Source organism: Engraulis encrasicolus, chromosome 3 (assembly GCF_034702125.1).
Source record: "Engraulis encrasicolus isolate BLACKSEA-1 chromosome 3, IST_EnEncr_1.0, whole genome shotgun sequence".
Lineage (NCBI taxonomy): Eukaryota > Metazoa > Chordata > Actinopteri > Clupeiformes > Engraulidae > Engraulis > Engraulis encrasicolus.
Genome location: NC_085859.1, coordinates 30566146 through 30591102, shown reverse-complemented (window position 1 = coordinate 30591102; position 24957 = coordinate 30566146).

Here is a 24957-nt window from a genome sequence, read left to right as displayed (position 1 = left end):
TGTTTATACACTTGTTTAATGTCATACACATATAATGAGTTTATGTATTAATATGTTGATTCATGAATGAGTCATCCATGTAGATGTGTACACTTGGCAAGTTACCATTATGTAATAATATAGAGGCATACTGTATCTAATAGGATTGGGGCGCTGTTGATTGTTGATTCAGCAATCATAAACACCCTTCACGATCAAGGTGAAAGAATCAATTCGGCAACGACACAAGGCAACAAACATCACTTTGCATTTTGGTTAATGTCTGCCGTTGTTGAAAATTTGCATGTGACATATAGCTGTCTGCTGTGATAACCATGTCATGGCGTGTTTGCATCTTGCTGCTGTAATGGCGGCTCAAAAAGACCCACTCAGGGTTAGGCCTGCTTTTATGTGATAGCGGTCCTTCTGTCTTTCACTGCTCCTCCCGCTGCGTCTCAAATCCGGGACATGGCTGTCATTAAATCTCATAACACGTCATGAAAAAAAAAAAAACCTTTTATCATCATCCTCCCTTTCCTGTAGGAGTGTAGTCTGTCATGCTGGTAGCATAGCAACATGATCTCTCAGAATTCCGTGCTCCTAGACATGGATGTTTGGGACACGAAATCTGTGCTCCTGGACACGGATTTTGCCAAAATTCCGTGCTCCTGGACACTGAATTGTTTTCCGTGATGGACTCACGGAAGTGCTCTCTCTTTACTCCCACAGCTCTATGTTTCCAATGTCTTGTGTTTTCCTAGGACTTTTCTAATTTCAAATATTTTTCTCAAATAACATTTCTTACTGTCAGGTTAGGGTTAGGGATTGTTTTGGACTGGGCACAGCTAGTTTTCTTTCAATCATTATATGAATTTGATAGCCTATCAACCAACTGGAAAAGGTATTTCTCAAAAACATGTCTTTAATGACAGGTTAAGCTTAGGGAATGTTTTGGTCAGGGCACAACTTAAATTGCTATAGCATTATTTTGTTTAGGATTAGCATTTGGTATGTATTTTCTAATGATAGAGTTAACACAACGCTGTGGTAATAGCCAATAGAAAGCACTTCCGTGTGCCCATCACGGAAAACAATTCCGTGTCCAGGAGCACAGAATTTTGCGTGCGCTCATGCTTAAGCCTACTTTCTTCGCGAACTCACACAGATAGCCAATTCTGTTAATCCATGTCATGAATGGTTATACGGTCGTATACCACTCCGTCATTTGGGACATGCCAGTGGTATCCCCAGCCATGGGTGATGGCCAAATTGCAGGAAAGGTGTGCTGAGTGTGTGATCCATTTTTTTTAAATTTAGTTTGTGGTCGCGGTGAGAGCGCAGACCCATGACGTGTTGTCAAAGTTTTCACCCGCCTCCTCTTATCAATAATATTCCCTATGGACAACTTCAGAGGTTACGCGGGATATGTCACAAGGAAAAGCCCGAGGGCAAGAGCGCAGCGTTCTATTAAAGAGGGAAGAAAAATGCAATGACAACAACCGAATGTTTTTTTCTACGCGCAACAGTGCAGAGGCAAAGGACATCCGTAAAGTCATTACTAACAACTGTGTACTCTTCTACAATGTGATGACACCCAGGGCTGTAGCAGTGGCGCCAGCAGAAATAAATCCTGTGGGTGGCTAGCTGGAGCTAGGCAAAATCTTGGGGTGGCATACCCGACGAAAACCCAAATGTATTGATCTAGGCTACAGATAGCCTACTGGGGTTGTTATATAGGCTAGATAGCCATTTTGTTTATTATTAGGATTAAGCTTAGTTATGTAGGCATACAGTCTTATTTTCTATATTGTCTCGATCTCAAGCCCATTGTGTAGGCCTATGATATGATAGCCTATAAAATACAGTGCTGCCAATCAATTAAAAAAAAATTATATTATAAAATGTCACAAGTTGACAGACATACACACACACATACACACGTGCAGAAAAAGTGTCTCTCATACTGACACAGGAACTACATTTTCCCAGTGGGTGCCTTGCTCAATTGGCACCTGAAAAAACAAACATATCAGCTGAGGTATATTGGTTTTCACACTAACAAATATCTTCATGAATTTTGGCTGCAAATATAGCACTTTTCAAACAAATGAAGCTAACATTTTGCTTATGCTTTCATTAATGACAGCCCTGCTGACATTCATAAGCAGAATGTGCAAGGGTAGCTTTCTATAAGTTGACCTAGCAAAGGGGAGGACCTCAGACGTTTTGTCAACAAAACAGCAGAGATCCAATATTGATTCAGCAACCAGCAATACATCTTCAATTGTTCGACTTTGTTTGTAACCTAAAGAAGGGCTTAGCAAGTTAGCATTCAAAACGGAGTATTAGGGGACAGTTTTTAAGTATGAAATGTTTAACAAGCAGTTCGTTTTTTGAAGTAGCATATCAGTTAACTGCAGGAGGCTAAAAAGCCATTTCCTAGCAACAACCAGTTTGAAGTCCTCAACACATTGTTTGTAATCAAATATGGGCCATACCTTTTCAAAAACAAAGCATAGAGAACGTTGTAAATCATTTATTTACAGACTGACACCTTTGTTGTTGTCCATCTCACTGCTGTACGCAGCCTGCCCGCCCGACGCAACTGAAGAGAAATGAAGAGCCAACGTTACGTCTTTCGACTGACTCTCGATTCGAGGGAGGGGCGGGTCTACCTAGCGTAGCTTGTTATCGTGCATGCTGGGAGTTGTAGTTTAGCTAATTCTACAAGCCATGCAAGCCAGCCAGTTTAACAGATTTTGTTGTGGTGGCTAACGTGGTGGCTGAGAGTGATCACGTGGTGGCGGTAGCCACCACTAGCCACCACTTGGAGGCGCCCCTGGGCTGTAGTGGAGGGTAAACGCACGTAAACGCCGTTTACGCACCTCTGGAATTTAGGAAATAGCGTTTACCCACCTCTAATAGCGTTTACCCACCTCTAAATAGCGTTTACGCAGCTCTTAATGGCAATTACGCACGTCAAAGTTCCCTGCGCCTTGTGATCTGCCGTTGGAATAATCCAAAATAAATTTGGTGTAATTTAAAAAATGTTGTTGAACATACTTAACGCTTTAGTAAGAATCATTTTCATCCGCTCTGTATTCGGGTATGTGACCTTCCAATCGGTGCCTTTCGACTGTGGCGGCGACACCAATCAGGATCCAGGGAATATGTAAACACATACACGTTGTGTAGTTGCCTGCCTGCCTGCCTACCTGTTCAAAGTTAGTCATCATGGATATTAGGAGATATTTGAAGAGACCATCCAGTGCTTCCACTTCCGCAGATGCCAGCAAAAGGCCTCAAGTACAAAGTAAGACTGACAGAGATCAATTTACATGAGTCGTTAAATGTGCTTCATAAATAAGTTTGACTTGACGAATTATGGCAATGACAGAACGAGCTTTCAGATTAGCTAATGCGTAGTCATGCTATCCTTGTACTGCACTCGTCATCCACCGCTAGTAATTCTATCACGAAAGCTAGCAATGCCACCAGTGTAATTTTACAACAATAATTTTACAGACGTTCTCGTGCTTCAAGGTGAAATGAGAATAGCAAATCAAACTAGAAATGCACCCAGAGTGTGCAGACCTCCGCCAACCTTTCATGTAGCCTGTAGTGAACCGGGTACCTCTCCCTCCTTGGCGCTGTCTGTTATTAATATTATCTCCAGCCTTCGTGAACTTCAACTGAGCAGGGAAACACTCGGAGAACAATTAACTCCGCGAAAGCTGATTTGGTTGACAGGGCAAACACTCTGCGACGATATGTGTGCCATATTGTATATTATTATTATATCATTTGGTGTACTATTGGCTACGCAGCCATGTAGGCACAGCAAATCCGCGCGTAATAGCCTACATTCTGGCTGTGGTCACTGTCCATCAATCCACCTCGCAGGCGCGCCCTGTCATAGCTCAATTCACCTCGGCCACCTTGTGGCAGGCCGCGAAATAGCAGCGAACGAACAGAGCGACAGACGGACAGACATGGTAACACAGAAAGCAGGCGATCACATAACCTCCTGGCGGAGTTAATAAAAGGTCAATTGTCATTCTAAATACCGCAAAAATATGATTTATGTGATGGCTTACATATGATTTTTTTTTAAACAGCCATTGAATTGGCAAGTGTAAAACAAAAATAGCAATCTTATATTTTCTAAATATAAAACAATATAACAAAAAAACATGCTGTAGGCCTATAGGCTATTTATGCTGACATAGGTAGTTATAGCCTATGAGTGATTCTTTAACTTATGTTGTCAGTGTAATTGGCAGGCTGCTTAACTGGTGTTCTCAGCCCCACAACTCTTAAATTCTACTTTTTCAGGCAGTGATGGTACAGGCAATGATCACAGGGAGAGGAGAAACATCAGGAGATCAGAGAGAGATAGAAGAGGAAAGATGAGGAAAGGAAAGAGTACCAACAGAGAATGAGGAAACAGAGAAAGATGAAATAGGAGATGAAGAAACAGGTAGTGCGAGAGGAGACACACACACACACACACACACACACACACACACACACACACACACACCATATCTACTGTAGCCTGGATAGTTCTTACTCTGCACATACTTTTCTTTACTGTTGAAATTTGAAATGTAATTGATTTAATATGACTTCAACTGATAAGGCCAGGACAGCCATTAGATTCGCGACACCTTGCATTGCTGTTTGCTGTGTCGCGTCGCGTCGCGTCACGTTGCGTCACGTTGCGTCGCGTCACGGTCTGTCTGATCAAAAAATTCATAGTTTACCCACCTCTAATTTTACCACTACAGCCCTGATGACACCTTAAGGCCACCTTAAAGGATAGTTCCGGCGTAAAATGAAAGTTTCACCATCGATTTCCCATGCCCCAAAATGTATCTAATGATGAGCCATTCCGAGAAATGCCGCGCCGTTATGGAGTTAGCTTATTTTAAGCTTTTTGGCGAATAACGCAGCCAATGCATCACGGCGGGGCCAATTTGTAAATATTATTTTCTGATGTTTCCCTGCTATAAACAACCTCAAAAACGCTACACACTTCATCACAAAGGTCTTGTCAATCAAACCGAGGCGCAGATAAGATCATTGGACCACACAGTCTTTCACTGGCCAGTGTTTTCAGAGATGTCTCACTGTTGCAACTCTCTAGTCTGACCCGGATGCAGGCTCTTATACCGGCTGCGGCAGTAAAATGAAAATCTGGAACCCCGACCGTTTTCACCGACTGCCACTGTAGTGGGGTCGTAATAGGCTCAGTCATTTCAAATTGGTGTTAAAGTTTGGTTTTCACTTCCACGTTGAAGTTTAGGGTCTATAAAACAATTTGAGTTCGAGTGTCAAACACACAGATAACAAAATGGCCTGCGGGGGGCGCTCTAAAATATATAAACTGCTATAACTTTTTATTAGTTAAACCAAATTTAACATATGAGGTATGTATGGATTCAGCATGAAGAGGAGAAACCGGTGGGCTAAATAGTTGGTTACCAGATTAAAGACACACTATGTAAAAAAACACACTTTTAGCCAATGGACAGCTAAATCCGGGCTTTTTTAAGATAAAGGGTGGATATGCCCTCCAAGTTGCAATGAAACATAATTTATTGTTACAAGTTATTGTAAATAAAGCCTGGGTTATCACTTAACTTGATTTGTTCAGAATATCCCTGAAGCACACATATACTTAGGATGCATATACACAAATATAGCTGCATAAAGCCTATGTGATATTTAGCACCCAAGTTGCAACTTTGAGTTTATGAATTTATGAGCATGAGTACCAGCTTTTTTTCAATCCAACCATCATTTTATTGACAACTTAAACACTTTATATCTGGAAGAAAGTAAATCAATAATAATAATAATAATAATAATAACAATAATAATGATGATGATGATAAATACTATCGGGAACATCATTTTTTCCTGCATTCAAAAAGCAAACAGAAGACCATAGGGCTAACATTTATTCCAATACTCCACTCTACAATAACTATGACAGAGAACAGATGCAAAAACAGTCAGTGGTGAGTCTTAGAAATTGTATGTGCACTTGCACAGACGTGTGCACTTTAACTCTTCCTTCATGCACTTGCACCGAGATCTGGCAGGTCTATTTGTACAAGTACTAGTACAGCTGCACTTCACCTCTAGTTGGAATACACCTTCGGCAACTGCATCTTTGGTAGTGTAGTCCAAATCTGGGAACTGTTCATTTGTTACCAGATTGGCAGGCATTTCTGGAAAATGCAGATAATAAGAACGGTTTTCATTCCTGTCAACTACGCTGGTAACAAATGGACAGTTCCCAGAGCAGATGATTGTGTCTACCATGTATGAAATAGTGCTATAGTATTATTTAGTATACTTGCCAAAGGCCTCTGCTTGCCCCCAGCAAGCATACTAATTGTTCTCCAATAGTTTATTTAGTATGCTTGCGGGAAAGCATATTAATTGTTCATCAACAGTTTATTATTATTCTACATTTTTCCATTCACCTCGGCATATGGGAATCGACATTCATTAGTACGGCGGCTTTGAATCGTTGCAGCGTTCAAGCTAGAGACACGGTTCGAGTGCCAAAACGAACGGCTCAAAAAGGACTCAGGGTGGAGTATTTTTAGCGGGCCTACCCCCTTTTCATTCGTTCACCAGACTTGATTTTCCTCAGTTTTCTCTCTGTTTTCCCCCTCATTGAAATAAATGGTAGAATGGTCAAGATGATGATGTCACAAACTGTGTCAGTTAGAGTGAGAGGTGACCTGTCCTGGGGTTTTTATCTAGATATCAACTGGTAAAGGCATTGTCAGAGAGGTATTGGCTCTGAATACAAACTGTGTGAATAAGCCAACTCTTAAAAATGTTTCAAAGAGAGCAGTTTTAAAATCCCCATGATGTGACCCCATTCACTTACAAAAAAATGTGTGAACAGCTCAGCGCATAGGCCTGAATATGTCCATTTTTTGACTGAACCATTTGGCCAAGAAAAGTGGTCTCAGCTTTGACATGAAGAGCAGGGTTGTGCCATTTGTGTGTCAATATCATCTGACAACTTGCAAAACTTCTGGAGATAAGACAGGTTAAAAATAAGGCTGCACATTTTAGCCTACTCAGCTATTGACTGCCAAACTGTCACCTTTAGATTCTTCAGTCATACACACACACACACACAAACACACACACAGCCTTGTAGAACTGTAGACCTCTGCTGTCACCTGGGTAACCGTGGCCTAATATGCGGCAGTGGCCTACTGGGTAGGGTGTTGGTCTGTCAGAGGGTTGCAGGTTCGAATCCCACCCTTACCTCTCCCTACCCACCCATTGCTGAAAGGCACCTGAAGCATCTCCATACATGGACGCACACGCACAAACAAACACACACACACACACACACACTTCTCTCTCTCTCGCACAGAGAGAGACACACACACACACACACACACACACACACACACACACCTCTATCTCTTTCCCTCGTGTTTAAGCCGCAAGCATACTAATAGCATTGTCTCTCCGGAAATGCAGTCTTATTATCATTATATTTATTATTATTACATTATTATTATTATTATTATTATTATTATTGATGTATTTTCTTCCAGATATAACGTTTTTTTTTGTGATTTTATGTGTGAATAGAATATGGCTTCATCGAAAAAAGTTGATACTCGTGATCCTAAATTCATAAACTCAAAGTTGCAAGTTGGGTCATATCACATAGGCTTTATGCAGCCATATTTGCGTATAGGTATCCTAGGTATCTTTGTGCTTCAGGGATATTCTGAACAAATCAAGTTGAATGATATACCAGGCTTTATTTAAAATAACTTGTAACAATAAATGATGTTTCATTGCAACTTGGAGGGCATTTCCACCCTTTATCTTTAAAAAAAAACCTTGAATTTTGCTGTCCATGGGCTAAAAGTGTGTTTATGACATAGTGTGTTTTTAATCCTGCAACCAAATACCTAGTTCACCAGCTCCTCCTCTTAATGCTGAATCCATGCATACCTCATATGTTAAATTTGGTTAAACTAATAAAAAGTTATAGCAGTTTATATATTTTAGAGCGCCCCCCGCAGGCCATTTTGTTATCTGTGTGTTTGACACTCGAACCCAAATTGTTCTATAGACCCTAAACTTCAACTTGGGAGTGAAAACCAAACTTTAACACAAATTTGAAATGACTGAGAAAAATTGCACATGCCTACGACCCCACTACTGTCTAAACCAGCCATATTATGGGAATGGCGAATAGAATCAGAAGTGGACGAAACTGACATAAAAACCCGGAGGGATTGGCGTACCAATTTGGTCAGAGTGGGAAATTCGTGGCAATGCTTCTTCCACCATAGCAGAACATCTTTGGGGTCGTGTGATCCCTCTTCATCGAGTTCGACATTTAAATAGTCCTGTATCTCCGTGTTCAGAGGAACCTCCAAGTGGCTTGTGCCTGCGTCCTCCCATTCAGCGAATTCCTGCAATGTCACCCTTTTTGTTGGCGGTGACTCTGAATCTCCTTTGGCATCACGGATGTTTAGTCCGAGGTCATCGATCAGCTCCTTCACATTGTCAGTGACAAGTTGTTTCTCGTTGTCGTTGAGCATCTTCAGATGGCGGAGTTTGGGAGTCAGAAAGGTTGCCATTTTGTACAACACATTAATCCCAATTAAGGGGTTATTTGGCGATAGCAGGTCATCTAAGCGCTTTGCGCAGGCAGATGCTATGGGGGTTAGGAGGGGGTCTGCCATGGCTGCTTCGCAGTGACCTCTCAGTTTGACAGACCACGGCAGAACTAGAGCTGCGCTCAACCCTGTGTTGTCTGACTCCAGATCATGCGTGGCATCTCGGAATGGTTTCAAAAACGTTACCAATGAAGTCAGTGTGTTTTTGTTGATGCCCCTTATCTTGTCATATTGGTTTTTATCCAACAGAATAATTGTGATGTCATCGTACTGTTGCGAGACAGACTCCAGCATGTCAACGGTGGAATTCCACTGGGTCTCCACGGATTGTTCAAGAGACGACCGAAGCAGTGTTTGCAGGCTATCGTGCTTGAAGTAGCAGACCAGTTTTTTTTTTACACTACTTAGGAGCTGCGCAGCCCCGAGCACCTGCTCCACCACAGCAGTGGAGAGGGCGTTTGAAAGCACGGAGTTGAAGATGTGGGCACTGCAGTTAAGCCTGTTGAATCCACGAAGGGCAGCAACCATATTCGATCCTCTGTCAGTGACGAACACTATCTTCTTCTCCATGAGCGCACAGTCAATTCCAAACACTCTCAAGTTTTGGAACAGTAAGGCTCGAATATTTTCGCCGGTTTTTGGCGTGTCCGCTTCAAATGGAGTGGCAAAGAGCACTCTCGACACCAGCGTGTATTCGGAGTCGATGTAGTGGATGGTGGCGGAGAGGAAAGATGTTTCCTATAATTTTCTGTCCAGATATCGGTGGTCACAGCACATCTAAGTTTTTCAATGGTAGCAAGCATGCCGTCCACGAGAGCCTTTCTAACGGTCTGTGCCCTTTCGTGCAGATGTTGGGAAACTGTTGTTGGGTGTGGTAGAATTTCCTAGACTTTGAATCTGCGCCATCTTCACAAATCCCTTTCCAGCAATGCTGTCGTATGGCCTAAGGTCAGCAGCAACAAAATCGATACATTTGTCGATGGTATTGCTTTTCATGGAATTAGATATTTTCGCCGTTTCTCTGAAGTCCAGTAGTGTTTGTCCTTTCATGATGGGACCAGGCCAGATGTTCCCGACTTGTGTGCTTTGTAACCCAGCACCGTCTTGTATGAATCGCAGCAGGCAAACTTTTGTTCGTTTCCATCGCCATCCACAACCACTGAAAATGTTCTCCATACGTCAGACTTACCCTTTGAGGGTTTTTTGGTTTGAAAAGTACCATTTTTGACAAGAGCACTGACTGTCTCAGGAGTAAGGGCGCTCCTTGCCTCTGCCCGACTGTTGTGTGTCTCCCACAAGGTGCTTAGGCTTAAGTATAACGTAAAGGAATTATTCTAACGTTCTTAGATTTTCTATGCCCCTTTCCCAAACTTTATCGCACGAGAATGTGCGCGCACAGCTCCCAAGATCGTTCTGAGTTGCATAGGGGCGCTGTCCATGTATGTGGTACTGCAATTTACCGATGTTTGCCTGTGCCACCACCTTAGCCGAATACAAAATCTGATGCATGTTGATGATAAGTTTTAGGCCTACATTTTAAAAGGCAGGGCCTAGTGTTTCAAAATTAGAAACAATTCACAAGTTATAAAAAAAAATAGCCAACATTATAAAAAAAAATACTTAAAAGTATGCCTGACTTTTAACAGGAAGAAACAAACAAACTGCGTTACGCTTGCCATTCATGTAAGTCTATAGCCTTGAAAGGCTACGAGGTCCAAATTAAATATTTTAAATGGACAGACACGTTCAAAATCAAGATGACATCAACATCAAACATGCAATGATCGTAAATTAGGCTATATGGGAGAATTAATTAAATACGCGTGAATCTTCAGAGCACGTTCCACACCTTGACAACTGTTGGGAGAACTTTGCATACCATCCTGTGAACTATATCACCCAGCGTAGCGTAATTGAACATCCGACGTTTAGCTCACATGGGCTCTATCTTCCAAAAAAAAGACAACATTTGGCACATTTGAAATACACATTTTAATCATTTTGTGAAATGTATGTTATGCAAATGCACTTTGCGGTATTCCAGAGAACATGCCCATCCCGCTCCTGCGACCAGACCTCACTATTCTTGCCCGCTCCCGCAGGAGGTATTCAAATATTGCTCCGTGACGCATGCTTTTGCGCCGCCTCCCGTGGGAGTCCCGTCCTGTTGCAGGCCTCTAGTACAGAGAGAGTAAAAGAGCATAATTGCAGGATCATTTAGCGACGAAATCAAATGCAGAGCCGTAGCATCAATGCAGGCAGCGTGATCATTAGGAGCCTATTACAGATAGTCTACGGTAGGCAACATGGGTTGGCATCCAGACATCTTGGTGAGATAAATTAAAATGTCCAAATAGCACAAACTTTTGACAGCAAATTTTGTCATTTATGTCCACAACAGAGCTCCCAAAATCACATATATTGTCAATTGAAGGGTGTAGATTCCACATGTGACATTTAAACGCAACAACGTATTTTTAGGTTTTGGTATACAACGCATGGGTGTGAAAAACGTATTATTACGTCGTCGGTACTCCATGTGTTAATGTATGTTTATTTTCTTATTTTAAGTATGTATAAATAAGGAAATATTTTATTTTAAAACAAGAACTACACGTCTCTGTCAAAGTCTATCCGAACCTGTTTTGCCTTGGTTTTATCACTGGTTGGAGTCAAGGTTTATTCTGGGAATCTAAGTGGTGAAATTCCCCCAGTGGCGTAGTCGTGCAATTACATAATAGGTTTATTATTTTGGGTTAATATCCTAAAGGTCCACATCACTACACTTTGAAGCACATAGTCCTGCTCATGATTCAAGACCAAGATCAAGATTAAGATCAAGTCCACCAGCATCAATTCCATCGACCAGCACACCCAGAGCACATACAAACACCTATGGTGGCCGCATGAAAGCCATGAAAACTCGCCTGTGCAAGATAAAAGATGAATGTAGGAAGCTGCAAAATGAAAACAACATGCTTCGAGCAGAGCTGAACAACATTAGAAAAGCCAATGTGAAGATGAGAGTTCAAAAGCATCGCAATTTTACAGCGAAGAATGTTGTCCAGAAACACACCATCAGGACGTTAAGAAGACAGCTGTAGACAGAAAAAACAAGGTCATTGTATTCCTATCCAGAGATGAGAACAGCAGGCTCTTAGCTAGGGAAAAAGACACCATTGGACGGGCACACAAAATGCAGAGGCGCGTTCTGACCCAAACGCTGAGGGAGCTTCATGCAGAATTCAAAAAGCAATGTAACCCACAGCATTTCATGTCATATCAGTTTGCTCGGTATAGGCCAAAGCACATCACCGAAGCAAAGGCCAGTGACTGGAATACATGTGCATGCTATCAGCATGAGAATATGAACCTTCTCATTGAGTGTCTTGCTCATAATTCCGACTGAGAGTCTATCTACCTTACTGTCTTCAATTACATGCAGCTCCACATCACTACACTTTGAAGCACAGTCTAGTACATAGTCCTGCTCATGATTCAAGACCAAGAACAAGATCAAGATCAAGTCCACCAGCATCAATTCCATCGACCAGCACACCCAGAGCACATACAAACAGCTATCGTGGCCGCATGAAAGCCGTGAAAACTCGCCTGTGCAAGATAAAAGATGAATGTAGGAAGCTGCAAAATGAAAACAACATGCTTCGAGCAGATAAAAGATGAATGTAGGAAGCTGCAAAATGAAAACAACATGCTTCGAGCAGAGCTGAACAACATTAGAAAAGCCAATGTGAAGATGAGAGTTCAAAAGCATCGCAATTTTACAGTGAAAAACGTTGTCCAGAAACACACCATCAGGACGTTAAGAAAAAAGAAAAAAGACACCATTGGACGGGCACACAAAATGCAGAGGCGTGTTCTGACCCAAACCCTGAGGGAGCTTCATGCAGAATTCAAAAAGCAATGTAACCCACAGCATTTCATGTCATATCAGCAGTTTACTCGGTATCACCGAAGCACATCACCGAAGCAAAGGCCAGTGACCGGAATACATGTGCATGCTATCAGCATGAGAATATGAACCTTCTCATTGAGTGTCTTGCTCGTATGCATGATTCCGACTAAGAGCCTATCTACCTTACGGTCTTCAATTACATGCAGCTCTGACAATCGCACCTGCATGTACAGGGAATGCACCAATTGCTGTTTCGAGGAGATACATCTGAACATATAAAATCCTGAAGAATTGACCAGATGGGAGCAGTGGCAGAGAGAGGAAGTCACTGCAGGAGAAAAGGTTTATAAGAACTGGGTAAAAAAGGAGTGAGTGGAACCCTGGCAGAGCTAGGAAAAAAGTTCCAGCAGGACTTAGAGTGTATTGCCTTCCATCAATACAACTGGAGACATCAGTCAGAGAAGATCAGACAGCTAAAACAGCAGCTCCAGGTGAAAGATCTTGCTCTGTGCATAGATTTCTCTGAAAATTCTGCCTGTAAACTTAATTCCGAAATTTTCAATTATGGTGGAAACAGGCAGCAAGCAACAATAAATACAGTGGTGGCATACACCCAAACAACAACTCACAGCTTTGCTACCATCTCCAAATCCCTCCGGCATGATGGGCGAGCTGTATGGGCTCACCTGAAGCCTATCATTGAGGAGATCCAGGAACAGCATGGCATGCATTTCAAGGCACTCCATGTTATAAGTGATGGTCCGGTGACATAGTACCGCAACCGGACAAAATGTCTTCTTATGAGCACTGTGCCTTTTAAATGGGGCTTTGAGTCCATGACATGGAATTTCACTGAAAGAGGCCATGGAAAAGGAGCTCCTGATGGGGTTGGAGCATGTGTAAAGAGGATGGCAGACCAGTTTATACAAAGTGGAGGTGACCTTCAAACCCCAGAGGCCCTGTATGAGATGCTGTGCAGTAAGGAAGGTATTAAAGTCCAAATTAAATGGATTGAGGAAGAAAGCATGGCAGAATTTGACCACCTTCTTCCATCTGCCCTGCCAGCTGTGAAAGGCATACTGAGCACACACCAGATCTACTCCACAACAACGGGACAGTTGTTTCACAGAATGCTGAGCTGCTTCTGCAGCTATCCAGGCATGTGTGACTGCTTTGCACCAACCCACATCACAATGACACCAGGCAGCCCTACCCAAAGAGGCTTGAGACAAGAGGGCTTACTCACGTCATAACAGCGTAGTACGAAATGATGGCGAGGGGAGTACGGAAATGTTATTCTTCTTCTATGGTCAGTATTGGAAGCATCAGGGAAGCATGCAATGACACTTCCGCGAGGGTCGGAGTGTGGAACAGGTCATAGGACAGCGTGAATGTTTGACAGCTGTCCTTAATCACCACCAGCAATTACTGCTGACCAACAGCTGCCGTGAATTTGGTCACAAATTATCCATCATGGTGTCGCCCCCACTGACCATGCGCAAGGGAGTACGGAAATTGTATCCATCGCACCCACTGACTAATGACCATGCGCAAGGGAGTTAATTTTCCATCCACTTGTGTCCTCAGGCAACGCCCCCGTACTACACCGTGGCCAATGCATTTCCCCCTGAGAGATTGTTCTTCTGTTGAGTGTCTTTGTTCCTACCCAAGATGTGAACTCTCCTCTCCTCTCCTCTCGCCGTCCTCCTCCTCCTCCAGTGGCTGATGAAGTGGGGTCTTTGCCGGATGCGTTGGAGGCCGGAAAATTTGTAATAGTGACGTACGAAGACAAAAGATATGTTGGCCACCCAAGATGAAGAGGTTGAGGTAAACTGCATGGTGCAGAAACTCTTTCCAGTGGCCTCAGAAGCAAGACTGCATCTTCTACACCTCGAAAGACGGATTGATTTCAGAGCCAGAGCCTTATGGGAGAGCCGCAAAGTTGGCTAATGAAGACTGGCTCATGTTCACTTTATAACTTTATGATTTAAGAGCAACAGAGTGCAACCTAGTCTCATTTATGTCCATCACGGGGGGAAAAATCAGTGTCCAAGAGCATGGAATTTTGGAGATTAGGCTGCCCCAGCTGTAAATCCGCACCTGTATCAAGCATAATTAGCAACGCCAATGACAGGGCTAGTTTATCTGGGGAACATGAAACCGCAGCAACATCAATAATTCAGGTGAGCCTCTTAGCCAGTGTAATTTATTGTATAAATATATCAATATACATTAGCATGCACATATTAATTTTAAATAAAGCATAATTAGTGTAAAACGTTGATTGTGCATTCATAACGTCCCTTTCTTTGAAATATTCATGCCGCCGAGATGAACGGCTCCATTGAAAATGAGCCATTCTGAAATGTAAGCTTTAGCGCTTTTCATTAAATATTGAACCTTTTTTGTGGAAGTTTACAAGTAAGCACAGGTGTGAATTATAATCACGCTAACATGTATGTTATCTTTATTCATGCCATGTTTGCAGCCGCAGACTACTTGCCTGATTATTCGTCAAATCAATTGCTTGAAGCACTCCCTCTTATAAATGTGCCTTGCCAGTCAGTTGAACTTTAAAGTCAGTAATGTGCAATCTGGGCCCAATTCGAAACAGGAAAGGCAGCTGTCCTTCCAGTGAGCTAACTGGACATCGAGTCATGAAGTGTGGATCGAAACGAAAAATTGCTTTATTTCCTCTCTCGGCAGTTGACTGCATTTGTGGGCGTAACGAGGATATTTCGAGGATACATCAGATGCTGACTTCGCTGTCTTGGTACCCAACATGCTGTGCGCCACCTCCCTCTCAACCGGAAACCTGAAAAACAAACATGGCTACTACCCAAGCTACTACCTTATCATACTCTTTATTCTGGCACTTATGTATGTAGATATTGAAAATCGAATGCATAAATCAACATTGTAGTATCTAAATATGCTGTCGCTAGATCTATTTATAGCCTATTTTACGATTCCGCCGTCTGACGATCATTCACCGTTCAAATAGCATGCGTAAGCTAAGCGCTAACGTGATGAACGTAACTCCCGCCATAGAATCGCCGTAACATCAAATGCGCAAGGCGGCGCACTCGTTAGTGCCGTTCGTAACGGCTGCCTCATCAGCTAACTTGACCTATCTGATCAGTGACATGTTTATGTAGGAGGAGAGTCATCGAGTCACTACCTCCCGTTTCGAATTGGGCCCTGGTCTCGAGAGGTTACAGACTACTTCCACATATACACTCCTGCCAATCACTGCATCCAGTGATTCTAATTAGCACAACTTGAATGCCATGGAGATGAAATAATCTGTGAAATCAATCTGTGTTCTTAGCTTCAAAGGTTCAGATTCAAAGTCAGGATTGGGGTATGCATGTATACAAAATACATTTGTTCAATAATTTGGGGTATTTATAGAAGGATGGGGGTTGTGTTAATCAGAAATTGGGAGAGACATGTCACATCCAACATCCCTGCCCCCTTCCACACCCTGGACCGCCTAGCAGTCCCAGTCCCACCAAGCTGACACCCACAAGTTTGCTCAAGCAATCCTCATGTAGCCAAGATGATATTGTCACAGGTAGTGACCAACGGGCTTAAAATTTTAAGCATTTTCGTTTCCAGTAAACAGCTGAGAATGAGAAAAACTGACTTGAATGTGAAGTTTATTGTGACATCACATCAGGCGCCATGGGCAGGTCCATGTGACTGCGTTCTACCTGCATACAATAGAACCAGATATGTTAAAATTGGTGGTATTTAATTTTAGCCTCTGAATTCTAAACGGTTGTGCGTCTTTTGTGTCTGGGAAAGTAGGCCTATTGTATTCAGCAGTGACATAGGCCAGCCATTTTAAATGTTGAAGGAAAATGAATAGTACTTGACACACTCACACATTTGATTACTGGGAATACAGGTGCTATAGCCATGTGATTTTGTGCGTCATTACATACCCTTTTCTGACATGCATTTCCTGGCTTGTCCTCAATGACTGTAATTTCCTCCTTTCAATAATTCTGCCATGTAAACACAGCTGGACTTGAGCCGCATAGCCCTTATAAAGAGGCCATTGTAGAGCCTTTGTGGACAGAGGCATTAGTGTATAACTTCTATTTTCTAAGACTTATATTTCACCTTTATATTTTTATTATTTTTGACACATACCTCTTCCGGGAAGCAACACATCTGCTACTCACCCTCAGCGCAGTGGCATGGATGGTGACCCAGCTCAGAGGCTATGTTTGTGTATTGTAAAAATTAATATGCCCCGCCCCAGGCAGATATGATTGTGTGCTGCCATCTTTGTGTGGGAAATGAGTGGCACAGAAAGGGAAGGAACAAGGAAAGAGAAAAATGGAGGGGGGGGGGGGAGACACACTCAGGAACTCAGGGAGGAAACAGTTAAATGAAATCACTGCCTGTCTCCCCGGGGGTAGAGCTGACAGTTCATTGTAAATGTGAACAATTGTACGTTTTTTTCTTTGTTTTTTGTCCTCACACTGATCTAATGCAGTGCACTATGGGAGATGGAGTGGTGGGCGAAGAGGGTGTGTGTGTGTGGGGGGGGCTGGGTGATGATGACACACAGTGGTTGACGTGCGAACCTTGGAACAGCATTTCCTCTGTTTAAACGCGCAAATGAATTAGGTCACTGGAAGAAGCTGAGAAAACCCGCTGAGGAAATATATTTGGGTCTCAAATTAAATAAGTGGCAGTGACACGATTACTATTTGATGAGAATGGTTTGTCAGTATTGCACAATGCACCAGGCTTGCCATTAGCACGATGGAATCCAGGTTTTTGTGGACCACTAAACGAAAACAAAACAAAAAACAGCTAAGCAACAACAATACAGGTACTACTCACATTAAGGTTGCTATTGTGCTACTTTTGTTTTCTAAAGAGACTGGCAAGTTTTTTTACTAGTAGTTAATTTGTGTGGTCATTGCCGTTGTAAATGTGTCCGCTGAGGGCTTTGAGTGCATTGAATGGCTATGAGGTGGGTGGATGAAGGTGGTGTGGAGTGGTGGGGTGGGGTGATGTTTTCTAGTTCATTATGTTTGGAGGTAGGGTGCGCACATCCACAGGTAGTTGTCCAGGTGCAAGACAAAAAGTAGTAGGTAGTGTGATGAAGCGGTCTGCACACTGTGTATTAACTCCAAAAATACTTTATTTCATTTAAACATATGGCAACGTTTCGATCCAACAGAGGGATCTTCCTCAGGCAATGAGAACAATGGTCTAAGTTGACTTATATCACATGACCTACAGGTAGGCCACCTGGCAGAAAGGTGAGCGCACCCTAAGGTGACAAGTGGCATAGCATGCGCCTTGGCGCGCTGGTATACAAATTCAAGACCATGTGATCACAATCGGTGGTCAGAAGAAAACAAAAAAAAACTGAAAAACAAAACATTAAAAAGATAAAAACACACTCTAAAGACAATCAGTCACAATAGTCTGCACAGTCATAAATAAGGATTTCTTTTTTGTGTGCAGAAGACACATTACGTGCATCGATATATCATAGCCTAATCATAGTAAGGGCTTCAAGTCAAATTCCATGTTGAGACCTTTGGGGGACAAAGTATTTAGCATGTAAATATAGTATGCTTCCCTTCTCAATAGAATATTATCAATGTCTCCTCCGCGTCGGGGGATGGAGACCTGCTCAATGCCAATGTATTTTAATGTTGACAGATTATGTCTCAAAGTGTTGAAATGCACAGCCACTGGATTTTTTTGGTCATTGAGGCGTATGCTGCTTCTGTGCTCCGCGATGCGTGTCTTTATGCAACGTGTGGTTTTGCCAATGTAAGCGAGGCCGCACGGGCACTTGATCATGTAAATAACGTTCTTACTATTGCATGATATAACTCCTTTTATTTTCAGCACTTTCCCGGTGTGTGGATGGGTATAAGTGTTGTACTTATAAGTGAAATTGCATTGCGCGCAATGGGCGCATCTGTAATTTCCGTCGGGGATAGGCGAGAAAAACGACGCGGGTTTTTCTGGTGGTTGGTCAGCTCTTACGACCAGATTTGAGATGTTTGGCGAGCGTTTATAGGCGAACCGTGGCGGATGTCTAAACGACGCATCTCGTAATGCAGGATCAGAACATAGAATAGGCCAGTGTTTACGCACAATACTCTCGAACTCATTGCTGAGTGGAGAGTATTGTGAGACACAGGTCAGTCTTTTGTCAGTTTTGGCCTGCCTTTTATTATCCAGGCATTCTTCTTGGCCCATGTTTTTAAAGCGATCAGACGCAGCTTGAATCCAAGATTCATCGTAGTCTCTTTCTCTGAAGCGCTGAGACATTTGTGCGCTCCGGAGTGCGTAATCCTGATCGGAGCTACATACGCGGCGCACTCTGTTAAATTGACTCGTGGGTAGGCTGCGTTTTAAGCTAGTTGGATGGTAGCTCTTCCCATGTAACATTGTATTTTTATCGGTGGGCTTTGTGTATAAGTCGGTTTTTAAAAAGCCATCATCTTTTGAAATTAAAATATCAAGGAAGTTTATTGTGTTCTCATTAAAAGCTCCAGTGAACCGGAGGTGCTCACTTTTAACATTAAGAAAGTCTTGGAAAGCAGACAGCTCAGAGGCTGTGCCCAACCACAAGACCAATATGTCATCAATAAATCTTCGGTACATTAGTATCTTGTGGAGAAAAGGGTTGACATCAGGGTTAAAAACAAACATTTTTTCAAACAGTCCAACATATAAATTGGCATAATTAGGTGCCATAGTGCTGCCCATCGCCGTGCCTTTGACCTGTAAGAAGAAATCATTTTTAAACATGAAAAAGTTTTTAGTTAAGACGATTTCAGTAAGTGTCTTTATGCAGTCAACACTGGGGGTCATGTTAGAATGTTTGTCTCTTAGAAAGAAATCGACTGCTTCAATTCCGCCATCGTGCGGTATGTTGGTATAAAGGGATTCCACGTCGAAGGTCGCAAGCATGGTGTCTTCAGTAGGTAACTGTATGTCTTTTAATGCCCTGATCATGTCCATAGAGTCTTTGACAAAAGAAGGGAGAGTCATTACATGGGGTCTTAAAAAAGAATCAATGAAAGTGGATATCTTCTCAGTGAGAGATCCAATTCCAGAGATAATAGGTCTCCCTGGGGGGTTTTCAATGTTTTTATGGATCTTGGGCAGTGTGTAGATGACCGGGGTGATAGGATGGTCAACTTTCATAAAGTCCAATTCATTTTTGTTTATTTCTCCTCTTTCAAATAGACACTGGAGAACATCGTGTATTTCTTTTTTGAAAGTCTCGGTAGGGTTGGATTTCAGTTTTTTGTAAAACAGTGTATTATCCAACTGGCGATTAATTTCCAATTCATAGTCCTTAACATTCAGAAGGACCACCCCTCCACCCTTATCAGCAGGTTTCACAACAATAGTATTGTCTCTTTTCAGTTCATCCAAGGCCTTTCGTTCTTCTTTAGTTAAATTGTCATGTACTTTGTAATTGCGTTTGTTTTGGAAAACTTTGGACATGTCTGTCTGAACAAGGCGACAATATGTCTCTATAGAGGCGTTCCTATTTTTAGGTGGAATGAAAGTGGATTTACCTCTGAACTTGGTGGGGGGGGTGTTTTGGACAGTGACAGTTCCTGCGTCACAGGCGCTTGGCGAACTCACTGCGCCGTCTGTGAGCAAGCAGGCTGTAGTCGGGGTGTTGCTGAAGAATTCCTTCAGTCGTAATGTTCTGAAAAACTTTTGAAAGTCCACATAGGCATTGAACTCGTCGCAGTAGGTAGTTGGAACGAAAGAGAGGCCCTTATTTAGAGCCGAGATGCAGGCTGGAGACAGGGTAGTGTCACTTAGGTTAACCACATTTACCGGTTGCGGCTCTTGGTCTCCCGACTGTGGCTCCTGGTCTCCCGGCTGGTATCCATGTACCCTTGGGGCATGCTTCCTCTTCCCCCTCCGGCATTTTTTCTTCCTCCTCTCTTTCCTCTCGCTCCGCGCTGTGCCATGGTCCTTGGGTCGCTGTGGTTCCCTTGTGGAGTGGTGCGTACGTCCAAAAAAGACGAAGATGTAGACGCGGAGCTGTAGTTATCAGACTCGGTATCGGCTGCTGTAGAGTAGCCCCTTTGGGATGTTCTCTGTGGGTTTGCACCTCGTTTTTGTCTGTCCGACTTCCACTTGTACACGTTGTCCTTTTCATAATCAGTAGTGTCTCTAATAAACTTTTCTTTTTTCATTATTGTCAGTTCTTTGTGAAGTTTTTCTTTGTACTGTTCACATTCAGCCAAGAGCGTTTTCAGGGCATCTTTGTCCATGTAGTCTTTTTCCATTTTCCCTCGGGTTTCTTTTATCTCATCTCGCACCTCAGTCAACTACCTCAGCTACCATCCAACTAGCTTAAAACGCAGCCTACCCACGAGTCAATTTAACAGAGTGCGCCGCGTATGTAGCTCCGATCAGGATTACGCACTCCGGAGCGCACAAATGTCTCAGCGCTTCAGAGAAAGAGACTACGATGAATCTTGGATTCAAGCTGCGTCTGATCGCTTTAAAAACATGGGCCAAGAAGAATGCCTGGATAATAAAAGGCAGGCCAAAACTGACAAAAGACTGACCTGTGTCTCACAATACTCTCCACTCAGCAATGAGTTCGAGAGTATTGTGCGTAAACACTGGCCTATTCTATGTTCTGATCCTGCATTACGAGATGCGTCGTTTAGACATCCGCCACGGTTCGCCTATAAACGCTCGCCAAACATCTCAAATCTGGTCGTAAGAGCTGACCAACCACCAGAAAAACCCGCGTCGTTTTTCTCGCCTATCCCCGACGGAAATTACAGATGCGCCCATTGCGCGCAATGCAATTTCACTTATAAGTGCAACACTTATACCCATCCACACACCGGGAAAGTGCTGAAAATAAAAGGAGTTATATCATGCAATAGTAAGAACGTCATTTACATGATCAAGTGCCCGTGCGGCCTCGCTTACATTGGCAAAACCACACGTTGCATAAAGACACGCATCGCGGAGCACAGAAGCAGCATACGCCTCAATGACCAAAAAAATCCAGTGGCTGTGCATTTCAACTCTTTGAGACATAATCTGTCAACATTAAAATACATTGGCATTGAGCAGGTCTCCATCCCCCGACGCGGAGGAGACATTGATAATATTCTATTGAGAAGGGAAGCATACTACATTTACATGCTAAATACTTTGTCCCCCAAAGGTCTCAACATGGAATTTGACTTGAAGCCCTTACTATGATTAGGCTATGATATATCGATGCACATAATGTGTCTTCTGCACACAAAAAAGAAATCCTTATTTATGACTGTGCAGACTACTGTGACTGATTGTCTTTAGAGTGTGTTTTTATCTTTTTAATGTTTTGTTCTTCTGTTTTTGTTTTTGTTTTCTTCTGACCACCGATTGTGATCACATGGTCTTGAATTTGTATACCAGCGCGCCAAGGCGCATGCTATGCCACTTGTCACCTTAGGGTGCGCTCACCTTTCTGCCAGGTGGCCTACCTGTAGGTCATGTGATATAAGTCAACTTAGACCATTGTTCTCATTGCCTGAGGAAGATCCCTCTGTTGGATCGAAACGTTGCCATATGTTTAAATGAAATAAAGTATTTTTGGAGTTAATACACAGTGTGCAGACCGCTTCATCACACTAGTTCATTATGGCCAACTAATTTAAGATTTTTATAGACACTCTTGCCATGTCCCATTTATCAGCTGGGCTTGTTGCTGCTTGAGCTCTTGGAATTGAAAGAGCAGTCGGGCTTTCCGGCCACATATTCAGTTAGTTGAATGCATTGTACTCTTATTGTTTGCACATGATTGTAGAGAAACCAGATGGTTTCTCAGTGTTAGCTGTCTGCTTTTCTTTCCCTCGCGGGATATATTTATTGCATGGATATGGTTGGTACAAGTTGCTCATCGCTACTTGTTATATTCAGTCTTTGCAGGCTATTCTTTATCTCTCAAATGCATCACACTACAAGTATTCATCTTTTTCCCACCTTTACTTTCCCAGTAGTTAAACATTATACAGACTAAAATAGTTTCTCTCTCCCACCTGGGTAGCAGATAGACTTTTGTTGTGAACTCGCCGACCTCTGTAATCATTGCCCTGGGATTTGCTCATGAATTCCGAAATGAGCTTAGTGCTATTTCCCTTGCCGTGTCCATGACCGGCCAGCCTGCCCATGGGACCAGATAGGGGACAGTGGCACTGTCCCAAACCATACAGACTGTCACATCCGTCCTGTGGCCACTGCACTGCACTCAGGAGAATGGTACTCATTAATTCATATAGCCTGTAGACACATACACACACACACACACACACACACACACACACACACACACACACACACACACAGACACACACATGCACGCACACACACACACACACACACACACACACACCAAGCATTATGCACACACAGACTGGCTTGACATTCTGTATTCATGTTAATATGTGAGTATATGAGGGAATGCTTTCAATTGCTGTGTATCATCAAAATTAATTTGCTACAAGCTTATTATAATGCAGTGCGTGATATATACAGGGGTTGTTCTGTGGGATTTGAAACATGACAAGGCGCATCCTTATTATGCTGTCTGGAGTAACGCTTCAAGATAATGGAAAAAGGAGGCGCACACAAGGCTTGTGTGAAAAAGTGTATTGAAGCCGAAATTAAACAACAAAAGTCTGAGGTTAACTGGAGTAACGCTTCTACATTATGACCCATTTTCAACCTCTGACACCCAGACACCTGAACAAGAGATCCCAGGGGAATGCAATGTAGTGCGGTGCATCAAGTCTTAAAGATGGAAATAAAAGCAATGCATTTACTGCCCTCATACATGAAGAAGCTGTATAATTTTAAAAGGCTTATGATTCAGTTCCTGTCGAGCTGCCAAGGCCTAATGTATGGAAATTACTAGACTTGTTGATGTGGGAAAGTTATGGGGTGAAGGTAAGAAAAGGTTTGATGAATTGTGGGCTTTACCAGCAAAGTGTGCACTTGTGATTTAATTTGATGAATGACATTTCCCCACAGCTTCAGCTGGTCCTGTCGTTGGACTTTGATAAATATGACTCTCCTTGGGTTGCCTTCAGTCAAAGGGCTCCCTTAAAGGGCAGCTTTGTCATAATCTATGCTTCCCTTTCTGATGAGACCAAACCTGCTGTACTGTAGTTATATTGAATAAAACAGGTAGCAATGGGAGGAGGACCCAAAAAATGAAGACAAAGAACAAGAGGCAACCAGAAAAGGTCAGCACTGGTCTGTCTCACAGTGTGATGGGTCTCTACAGCTCTATAATAGATAGGTTACTTTTCACATTTTTTATGAGGTAGAATGTGATTTTTCAAACACGAATTGCTTATTTGCATGAAAGGCGCGCCAAGCCCAAAGCAAATGTAAATGCAATCAAATGAGATTCTGATCTCAGTGAGAGGCTATTGGGTGAAAAAAAGTAAAAAGAAGGAAAAAAAATAGAACTGATATCACAAGGGAGAACAAAGTGTGGTGATTACATTTATTTCAAGTGGCCTATTACTGAAAGCGCTGGAGGGAGGTATCGTTGAGCTTTCAATTTTTTTACACCGAGAGGCCAGAGGATGTTATTCAGGGCACGTCGGAAAACAGGGCTCTCCCCCACTTTTATGGACATCCTCCGGGACATCTGCTGTGTTTTTTTTCTCAGTCTCAATATCTGGACTTGCGCATTTCATTTGCGATAGAGAGCGTTGTAATGTGTGTGTGTGTGTGTGTGTGTGTGTGTGTGTGTGTGTGTGAGAGAGAGAGAGAGCGTGTGTGTGTGTGCATGTCGGTACATATGTGCGGGAGGAAAAGGTGGTAAATCACAGAGGTGGGTGATTTGCTGGTGTGGTGTCGGATGTGATGTGATGTGCTGTTGAATAAAACGGTGCTGGCATGGTCTAGACATTGAGCACTCAGATGTGTAACTTTGAAAGTAATCAAACTTGTCTGAGACGTTTGAGGTGCTGTCATCAAAGTAATGGCAATCCGTCCGGTCTAGATTGCCAGATAAGTGGCCAATTAAGTTCCAGGTATATTTCATTTGCAATACAAACTGGGCCTGGAAATGGTGCACCGATAGTGGTGGTGCCATAGCAATAGCTGTTCTCAGTTCATATTGTGCCTCATACTGCCTCTCTCTCTCTCTCTCTCTCTTTTTCATCACTCTGTGTCACACTCCGTGTCTGTCTTTTATCTTGTTTTTTTTTCTCTCACCTTCGTCCTGCTTTTCCCTCTGGGCTGTTTGTTTGTTTGTTTGTACACTGTGTATGAAAGATAGAACTCAGGGCCATGTTTCTCAGGGTTAGCGAGTCCGTCTTTCTGTCTCTGCGA